Genomic DNA, 10,294 nt, shown 5'->3' with positions numbered 1-10,294 from the left:
CACAGGATGGGACCACCCACTGCCCCAGCCCTGCAGCCAGCCCTGCGGCGTCAGAAATGCAAAGCCCTGGCCCTCCCAGACCTTCTAGGTCAGCAACTCTGGGGCAGGGCCTGGGGTGGGTTTTGCAGGCGAGTTGGGTCTGTGAGGGTGACCCCAAAGGACATCTCCCAACATGGGACTCTGATAATGAAATTGGGAAGACTGGATTTATTTGAGGGTGAGGCTTAAAGGACAAATGACACACTTGAGAAGATATTTACAACACGTATGAAAGCGTTTGCAGCGTGGATGTAGAAAGAGCGTGTTTTCTGTTCCTGCTGGGACCCATTACCACACACGTGGCTTAAAGCAACTCTCTTCCTGGAGGTCAGAGGTACAGCAGCACCAAGGGCTCATCCCAGGGCCTCGCAAGGCCTGAGTCAAGGTGTCAGCGCCTGGGGCGGGCTCAAGTAGGCAGCTGGCAGAATCTACTGCCCTTGGGGTTAGGACTGAGGTCCCCACTGCTGAAGGTTGGCCAGGGGACATTCCCACTCCTAGGGGCCACTCACTGCATCTCTTCTCTCCTGGCCCCTCCGTCATCAAAACCATCACGAGTGCATTGCGTCCTTTTCATGCTCCGAAAGAGAGGCTTCAAAACGCCTTCCGAGATCCGTCTGGCTTTGCCTGCGGCCACATCTCTTTGCTTTCAAGGGCTCAGGCGATTACACTGAGCGGCCCGGATAATCCAGTCATCTTCTAGTATTTAAGTCAGCTGGTTTGTAACTTTAATTACATCTGCAAAATCCTTCCCGCCCCCCCATTCTTTTATTAAGGTATTACATGTGTACATAACTTCCCATTGCCCCACCCACACACCCCTGCAAAATCTCTTTTTCGTCTAAGCTATCATAACTACAGGCCTGATGCCAGTGGGTGAAGGTCGTGGGGCCAAAATTCTGCCTCCCGAGCTCAGAAAAGTTCTCCCATAGATAGGAACGGGGCAAAGAACATGAGCCAGAAGTTCACAAAAGCCCACCAGAGAGGCTCGGTTGATTGAGCATCACCCTGTGCTACAGAGGGTTGCTGGCTCAGCTCCTGGTCGGGGTGCACGCCTGGGTGACAGTTGCGGTCCCTGACGGGCCTGTGCAAAAAGGCAGCCGATGCTTCTCTTTCTAAACGTGTCCTCTGGTGAGGATTGAAAAAGTAAATATAAATATAAATAAATAAATATATATATATATTAAGTTCACAAAAGAAAATATATCAACAATGAATGCGTGCAGCAAAGCTCCGCCTCAGTAGAAGAGATGCTGGTTAAAATAACAATGAACCCTAGCTGGCCGGTTTGGCTCAGTGGCTAGGACGCTGGCCTGCGGACTGAAGGGTACCGGGTTCGATTCCAGTCAGGGGCACATACTATAGTTGCAGGCTCCTCCCCGGCCTGGGCCCTGGTCAGGGCGAGTGCAAGAGGCAACCAACAGATGTGTTTCTCTCATATCGCGATTTCTCTCTGTCTTTCCCTCTCTCCTACTCCCCCTAAAAAAATCAATGGAAAAATATCCTCAGCATTATTAATCTATCTTAAAGCCTAATATGCAAAGTGTCCCCTGTGGAGTTCCATGGGGAGACTGGGAATTTGATTGCTCATTGCTTGCTATGACTTTCACTGACCACCAGGGGGCCGCACAGAGCAAAGGAACTCCCCTGCCCCCTTTCCTCTGCCGCAATCTGCCCTGATCCCTGGCCAGGTCTAGGGACCCTCCGTGCACAAATTTCGTACACTGAGCCTCTAATAACAATAATAATAGTAATAGTAATAATAATAATAATAATAATAAACGTGAGCATATCAATTGGCCAAGGTTTGAAAGATGATAATGCTCAGAGGGCTCAGAGGGCCAGGGTGTGGCTAGCCACTGGATATGTTCATGGTTTGATTTTCTTTTTAACATTTTTAAAACTTGACAAAAGTAAGATATTTTTATTCTGAAAAAAGAATTAATAGATGCACGCAGCTCTTAGCAACAATGACTCATCCCCTGAGGACTTGTCTTATTGTAATTCAAGAATTCCCTCAATGGTTTTGTGAGGTTTTTTTGTTTCGTTTTGTTTTTTCACAGAGAGGAAGAGAGAGGGATAGAGAGAAACATCGATGAGAGAGAATCATCGATCAGCTGCCCCTTGCACACCTCCTACTGGGGATGTGCTCGCAACCAAGGTACATGCCCTTGACCGGAATCGAACCCGGACCCTTCAGTCCGCAGTCCAACGCTCTATCCACTGAGCCAAACCGGATTCCGCTCCCTCGATGTTTGTGTACAAACTTACAGAGGCCGGATGGGCTACAGCACAGTGTGTGTATTTGCCTCGACTGTGCGGTGTTTGAGTTGAAGCTGGTGTAACTGTAGGAGACTAACAGGATCTCTCACCAAAGGGGAGGTGGAAATTCACTGGGGGAGGGGAGGCCCGGCTTGGCCCAATAGGAAGGCCAGCAGGCAGATGCCCTCTGGGCTGTGTCCATCACTAGCGTTCAGCAAGTCGGCCTGGTACTTAGCGGTGCCTGCAAGGAGAGAGAGAGGACTCATGGGGCGCTCTGGAGAGCTGGGTCCTCACAGCAGTCCCGAGTGTGGGGCCCTGGGGCGCTGGCTGAGCGAGCTGGTCAGGAGGCGAAAACAGAGAGATGTCTAACTGGCCTCTGCCTGACTGTAACAAACAACCCCCAAGCTCCATGGTTTAAAACAGCACCGTTATCTCCCAGTTTGCGGAGACTGGAATGGCAATGTGGCTCAGCCGGGTGCCCCCCCGCCCCCCGGCGCTGGGCCTCTCACAGGCCAGATCATGGGTGTGGTTCTCTCACGGGCCTGATGCCCCGGCACTGGGTCTCTCACGGGCCGGATCACGGTGTGGGCCTGGGCCGCTGCCATTCCCAGGCTCTGTGGGTCCAGGCGTGCTCCCCGACTGCTGGCTGGATTCAGCTCCCCCGAGGGGCCGCCCTCCGTTCCCGGCCACAGGGGTCTCTCCTTGGGGCAGCTCAGGACATGGCAGCCGGCTCCGTCAGAAGGAACAAGCAGAGGGAGAGGACTAACAAGATGGGACTCGCCATCCTTCAATTTGTCCTGCGTCCTGCGGCATTTTAAAACAGTCCCGAGAATCGCCTTTTAAAACATCGTGGGACGCGGGACAAGTCGTTAAAAATCGGGACTGTCCCTCCAAAAGCGGGACGTCTGGTCACCTTGCCTTAACATCACCTGCCACACCACAGTTCTCATCCGTGTCTCACATGTGCCCTGTGAGGTCCCTCTCCCCGTGACAGATGAGGAAACTGAGCCTGGAGGGCTCCATGATGTCCCTCCTGAGGCCGCCTCACACCGTGTCTAAGAACAGCCCTGACCCCCCATCAATGGAGGCCAGGAGCACAGGACCTGCTCAGGGGAGGATGAAGCCCAGCGGGCAGCGGGCAGCGGGCAGCACAGCAGACCTGGGGAGGGCCACGCTGGGTCCTGGCACGGGCTGGCCCTGCAGTCAGAGAGCAGCAGCTTCCGCCTGCAGGGGCGGCCAGCCAAGAGGGAGGACCCCCCTCCCCAAGTCAGAGCCAGTGGTTTGCCAACAGCTGAGAAAGGGGGTCCTGGCAGGAAGTCCAGTCCCTGCCCTGCCCCCAGGCAAGAAAACAAACCTGAGCTTCATTAGGGCACAGGGTCCTCCTCGGCCCTCCCCGCCCCACCCCCCTGCCCCTCATAGCAACAGCTGCGTTTCCAGTGTCGCTTGCTTCTCGCAGCTGCCCGAGGTGTCCCTCGGAGCCTGCAGTGGAGACAGGCACCCTCTGGGGGGGAACATTGCCCGGCTCAGCCTCAGGATGGCTCCGTGTGCAGCCGGGCCACCGGGGAGGCCTCCTCAGCAGAGCTCTTCCTCCCAAGATGCCCCGCCAGAGGCTGCGCCCAACGTGGCTGGGATGCCAGAAACGCTCCCTCAGCTCCCGAACACGCGCCCGAGCTGTGGGCAAAGTGCCAGCCACCGCCCCGCTGGGCTCCCGCTTTGTTTTCTGGGGGGAAATAAGGGAAGCTTCCTGGGGAGAGTATGGGGGTGCATAGAGAGTCCACAAGGGGCCAGTGTCCCCACACTTGGAGGCCCTGGCCCTCACCGGCCGGGCACCCTGGGCCGGCTCCACCGTCCCGTCACATCCACTTCCTTCCTGGTGCATCCGGCCACGCGGGGCTGGGCTCCTCGGCGTGAGCGGCGCGCGTGTGCCCATGGGGTCTTTGTAAAGGCAGCCTCGGGGTTTTTATTCACTCAATCATCACGCAGCTGCTGAGCGCCTGCTACCTGCCAGGAACTGAGGGAGGCACTATTAACTGATACAGAAGGTGCTCAACTTGATTCTAAAAGCACATAGGAAAATGTAAAAATCATCCAGCTGTGCAGTGACCTGGGAAAAGCATGGGCCCTGAATCCTTCAGTTCTGAATTCACACCCCTCCCCATCCCCAGCCTCAGGCCTCTGTCTCCACCCCCATGGAGCAGGGCTTGCAGCAAGAAGGGCACACAGTAGGGCCTTGTCCCTCCCTGGCCCCTCACCCACTTCCCTCCACACCGTCCATGGAGAAGAATGAGCAGGTGTTTAAGGTCACAGAGGATCCTCAGATCCCTCACCCGTCAGCCCCGGAGCTGCCGCCTCGGGCATCTCAGCAGTTACCCAGCTGCTCGTGGGAACACGGAGACTCAGAAGCCCATTGGCCCTGGCTGAGGTCACACAGCGAGTGAGGGGCACAGGGGCACTCAGCCTGGCCCGGGACTGGAAGGACACCATGTCTCAGAGCGCAGGCCTCGAGCCGGGGCCTTGGAGAGCAAACCCCTCGCCCGTGCCCTGGGGACGGTGTGTGGAACACCGCATGCTTCCCAGGCTGCACTTGCTATTTCCAGTTCTCTCACGTGGCACCAGCAACAGGAATCCGGGGAGACCCGGGTCATTGCGTTGGGAACTGAGCTTGTGGTGGGAACTGAGTGGGAGTAAGGGATGGGGTGGTGAGGGTCAGCAGCGGGGGAGGCGGGAGAGCAGAGGGCTGAAGGCCGAGCCCAGAGGCCTGTGGTGTTGGGGCACAGCTCAGGGCAGAAGGTCCACGGGGAGCCTGGGTGAGGGCCCAGGACAGGCCGGCCAGGATGGCGTCTGGGGCCTTGCCAGGTCAGATGGAGGCACAGACCTCCTCCTGAGCCGGCAGCTGCTGAGACAAGGCCGAGGAGGCCGTGTGGATGTGGGTACCGAAAAGTAGGTCAGGGCCGGCAAGAAACTGAGGAAGGTGCATTCTCCGCTGGTAGCAGCCAGCTCAGTCCTGTGGGACCCTCCGGGCACGGAATCTGGGTGCTCTCCCCACCCCCTGCAAGGCTGGCCATTAGCTGGGGGCCACTCCTATGGCATGGAGCTCCCTGCACGGAGATGGGGATGAGCGAGAGGCAGCAGGGCAGAGACGGAAGCCGCCCCGTGACTGCCTGGAAAGCAGCCCAGACTTTGAGCTTGCTGCCAGGCCAGCTGCCCAGAGCTCCTCGCAGGGCACAGGTCCAAGGACAGAGACGACCAGGACCAAGGAGCGTGGAAGGGGAGGCCCCTGGTTTCTAGGCTGAAGGGGGTCTGGTGTCACCCAGGCTGGGGAGAGCTGGTCCCCGGCCTGCAGGGGTAAGCCAGGCTAGGGGACCTGGTAGCTCATGGCCAATGTCTGTTCTGCAAGACGGAGGAGAATGCCGAAACCAGTTTTGCTCAGTGGATAGAGCGTCGGCCTGCGGACTGAAAGGTCCCAGGTTCGATTCCCGTCAAGGGCATGTACCTTGGTTGTGGGCACATCCCCAGTAGGGGGTGAGAAAGAGGCAGCTGATCAATGATTCTCTCTCATCGATGTTTCTAGCTTTCTATGCCTCTCTCTTCTTCTCTGTAAAAACTTAATAAAATATATATATATATATATATATATTTTTTTTTAAAGATGGAGGAGAAGTCCCCAGTGGATAGTGTGAGCCCCTCAGAGCCAGCAACGCCCAGCAGCTGAAACCAGGAAGCCTGGTAGGCACTGGGCTCCCCTCAGAGCAAGCAGAGTGCCACCCTGAGATGCTGGCGCCAGATCAACCGTGCCCTGTGAGCCAGGTCCTCACGTTGGGCGGGCAGAGGACAGGCAGGGGGCCATGGAGAGTTCATGTTTAACGGAGAACAGTTTCCGTTTGCAGAAGAATGAGTTCTGGAGATGATGGTGGGGATGATGGCTGCACAACACTGTGGCTGTGCCTAATACCCCTGTGCTGGGCTCTTCAAAATGGCTAACGTGGCAACGTTTACCATAACATTTTTAAAGATCCCGGTGGGGTTTCTGTTTTGTTTTTTATTGATTTCAGAGGGAGGAAGGGAGAGACAGAAACATCAATGGCAAGAGAGAATCACCAATGGCTGCCTCCTGTACGCCCCTCACAGGGGAACAGAGCCCACAGCCCAGTCATGTGCCCTGACCAGGAATGAACCATGACCTCCTGGTTCATAGGCTGACGCTCACCCACTGAACCAGGCCAGCCGGCAATGACTGGAAACACACACACACACACACACACACACACACACACACACTCAGGGCAATCTGTGCCGCTGGCGGATGGAACAAAAACTCGGGGAAGTTCCAGATCAAACCGCTGCACCGGGAGCTGACAGCCGTGACTTTCATCTGGAAAACAGCAGCTCCTGCCAGCACATTTAGGAAGCCGGGCCTCCCACCAGCAGGAGACACCGGCCCCTGGGACTGGAGAACAGCCCTGCCATTCTGCACTCGGCCCACGGAAAGCTGAAGCTAATCAGGACCAGGGTCAAGGCGGGTTTTCGTTGTATTTGCACGCGTGTGCTCCAGCGGCCGGCCCGGACAGAGCTGCACAACATGATCTCAGGATTTACTGCAGGATCATCCCTGGTCTCCCTCCCTCCCTCCCATTCCCCGCAAGTCAGGAGTTGTTGGCACCAGTCCCCGGGAGGGTCTGACCGCCGCCCTGGCTGCCTGTCTCTTCCCCTCACCGGGGACCCCTGGGTAGGTGTCACAATAACCTACGGAAGGAGGCTGGGGCGACGGTGAGCTGAAGACGAGGCCCATCAAAGCAAGGCAGGGGTGACTTCTCCTCCTCCTCCTCCCCTGCCTCACTTCCGCATGTTTCCCAGGTCATCACCCAAGTAAATGATGAGCCTCTCCCCACCCAAGTTCACTGTGGTGGAAGGGGCGGTGGTGCGTGCACAGCACAGCCACAAAGGGGTGGACTGTGCTAGGCTGTCTGCCCCCGTCGTGTCTTCCTGCGGCTGAAAACGGCTTTCCTGCTTCCCCTCCAGGAGCGGCACTGGGTCAGAGCTTGCCTGCGAGGAGGGCTCCTGGGAGGCCTGGGAGGTGGAGCAAAGTGGAGGCCATGGCTCTGCAGACGTCTCCGGGAGCTCCTGCTTCGGGCTCCGACAGCCAGAGGGGGCAGCCTCCTCGGCTTCTGCAGCTCCTGTGCCGCTACCTGGCTCCAGGCTGGTTAGTGACCAGCTCTCCTATCCGATTTCCGTGGCCCAGCCCATACACGCTCCTCTATGAAACTCCTTATTTTCCTGATCCAGCTAGAGGACAGGGAGGGAGGGAGAAGGGAAATAAGGAAACGGGGAGGGAGGGATGCTGCAGGGGAACCCTAGATTAAAATAAGGGGGAAGAAGCATATCTAGCAATGAACCTTGTCTGGACCCTAATTCACTCACACAATTCTCTAAAAAATAGAGATAGACAGATTTTTCCTGCCTCAGGACTTTTGCACCTGCTGCTGTCAATCCTGGAATGCTTTCCTGTGGGCTCAGTGAGTACCTGGCTCCTTCTCCTTCTCCCTTTCCGGTCTCAGCTCAAGCAGAAACAGCCTCTAGCCCACCCTCAATCAATAGGCCTACCTGCCATCCTGGATGAGTTTCTTATTGCTGCTATAACAAACTAGAGGCCTGGTGCATGAATTTGTGCACTTGGGGAGGGGAGGGTCCCACAGCTCGGATTGTGAGAAGGCACAGGCCAGGCCAAGGGATCCCACTGGTGCACAATTGGGGCCGAGAAGGAATGCATCAGGTTGGCCAGCCAGGGAGGGACTGCAGGAGGGTTCCATGGTGTGTCCAGTCGGTTTTGCTCAGTCTCAATCAACTGGATCCCAGCAGCAAGCTAACCTACTGGTCAGAGCGTCTGCCCCCTGGTGGTCAGTACACATCATAGCAAGCAGTTGAGTGGCCTTAGCATATCATTAGCATATTACGCTTTGATTGGTTGAACAGCCGACCAGACAACTGGACACTTAGCATATTAGACTTTTATTATATAGTATAGACACAAACTTAGTGGCTTAAAACAACACACTTGTATTCTCCTGTAGTTCTAGAGATAACAGATGAACGTCGAATGGATGAACAAATGAACAGTCTTCCACATCAGGGACAGAGGAAAATGTAAGCTTCTGCAAAGAGTCCCACGATGCAGCTTCTCTCACAAACGCTCCAGCCTTACTAGAGCAGAGGAAAGAGAAGAGGGTCCCACTCGCCTCCCATCAGGAAAGCTAGCTAGACCTTGGAGAGACCTTTTTATCTCAAGGGTGGAAGCCAAAGGGCCTCAGGCATGGACCTGGGAGACCCAGGCCACACACACATTTGCCTTGTCTCCTCCTGAGGAAAAAGAAGAGCCAGCCTGTTGGCGCTAATGTGGAAAGTGAGGCCGGGCATGGAGCACAAGTATCATCAGATCCCACACCCTCTCCATGGCGCAGCTGGGGAAAACCAAGGCTCAGGTTCCCGCTGTTTGCCAGAGGCAGAGCCAGGCTGGATCCCAGGGTCCAGAGTTCTCCCCACATCCTGACGCCTCCAAGCCCAGCACCGAGATGTGGACACGGACAGGTCCCAGCCCCTGAACGCAGGTGCTACGGACACACAGTTACTCCCTGGTTTCCGTTTCCCCATTTCCAGAATGTGGGCCTCATCTTCATCCGTTTCGTTCACCACAAGGTTCCGAGGGCCTAAAACAGTGCCTGGCACATACTAGTGTTGAAGAGTGGGAATTTTTTAGCATGCTTCCAGAGAGGCTGTGGACTATGCCCCAGATAGAGCTGTCAGTGCTGACACCAGGCCAGGCCTTGAGACAGGGTCTCATGGCCCTTTCCCAGCATGTAGGCCTTCTTTCACAGATCACTGTCAGCTTTCTGAAGAACAGGATGACCCTGTGAACAACATGGTCATCAATGGCCTGACTCTGACATTGCTTGGGGAAAACGGTTTTGTCTAAGGTTGCTTGCTTTGCATGAACAGGATGTGGTTAAGGGGATTAAAAGTGGTCCTACACAAAGGGTCACTGCTGCTCTCTGGTCTCCCTGCGTGGAGAATGGCAGTCGCTCGGCTAGTCGCTCGGCTAGTCGCTCGCCCAGCCGGCTAATAAAGGCTCTTTGCTTTTGCATCAGACTCGGCTCCCTGGTGGTCCTTGGGGATCTTGAAATCTGGGCATAACACTAGATGCTCAGTAAACACATACTAGATGAATCTGTAAACTTGGGAGGCGGAAGGGAGGGGGCTGTTGAGAGGATTAAGAGGTCCCATTTATACAGGCTCTGCTTCGCAGGACACAGTGAGTGCCTGCCCTCCCTGCACCTGTCCCCCGACAGATGGGACCAATGGCGGCAGAGAGGTGAGAACACAGTAAGGAGGGTGAGACCTTGGACCTGGTGAGCTGGTCAGAGAGGCCCAGCTTGGGCACCTCATCCACCGAGACCCTGTATGCGTCCCTCAGCCTCATGCAGCCCCCGTTCGCACGTGCACATGCCTTCCCGCCCAAGGGCCTCTGCTCACACCACTTCCTCTGCGGGGTGCCCTCCTTCCCCTGCTCACCTGCGTCCCTCCTGCCCAGCGCTCCTCGTGGGCTCCGTGATCACCTCCTCAGAGACCCATCCTGGTCTCCGGGGCCCAGCCGGCCGCAGTGCTGTCCGTTCAGTGCGGTTTCACACGTGTTCGGATTGCCTGGCTCTGGTCTGCCTCTCCGCTCGCTCGCCCTCAGCGGGTTCATCAGCCTGGAGCACGGTGCCTGGCACCCACGGGTGTTCTGGCATCCACGGTGTGAGAGGGCAGCCGAGGCAGCAGGCAGCCCTGCCCAGAACCTCCCCCCCAGGAGCCCCATCAGAGGAGGGTCCTGGCCTGAGGGGTCATGGCTGTGGAACCACAGAGTCCACCTGTGAGGCCCGTGTGGGGGGCGATTAAAAACAAAGTCCCTGCCGAAACCGGTTTGGCTCAGTGGATAGAGCGTCAGTCTGTGGACTGAAAGGTC

Source organism: Pipistrellus kuhlii, unplaced genomic scaffold (genome assembly GCF_014108245.1).
Source record: "Pipistrellus kuhlii isolate mPipKuh1 unplaced genomic scaffold, mPipKuh1.p scaffold_m20_p_9, whole genome shotgun sequence".
Taxonomy (NCBI): Eukaryota; Metazoa; Chordata; class Mammalia; order Chiroptera; family Vespertilionidae; genus Pipistrellus; species Pipistrellus kuhlii.
This window is presented reverse-complemented; position numbering follows the sequence as displayed.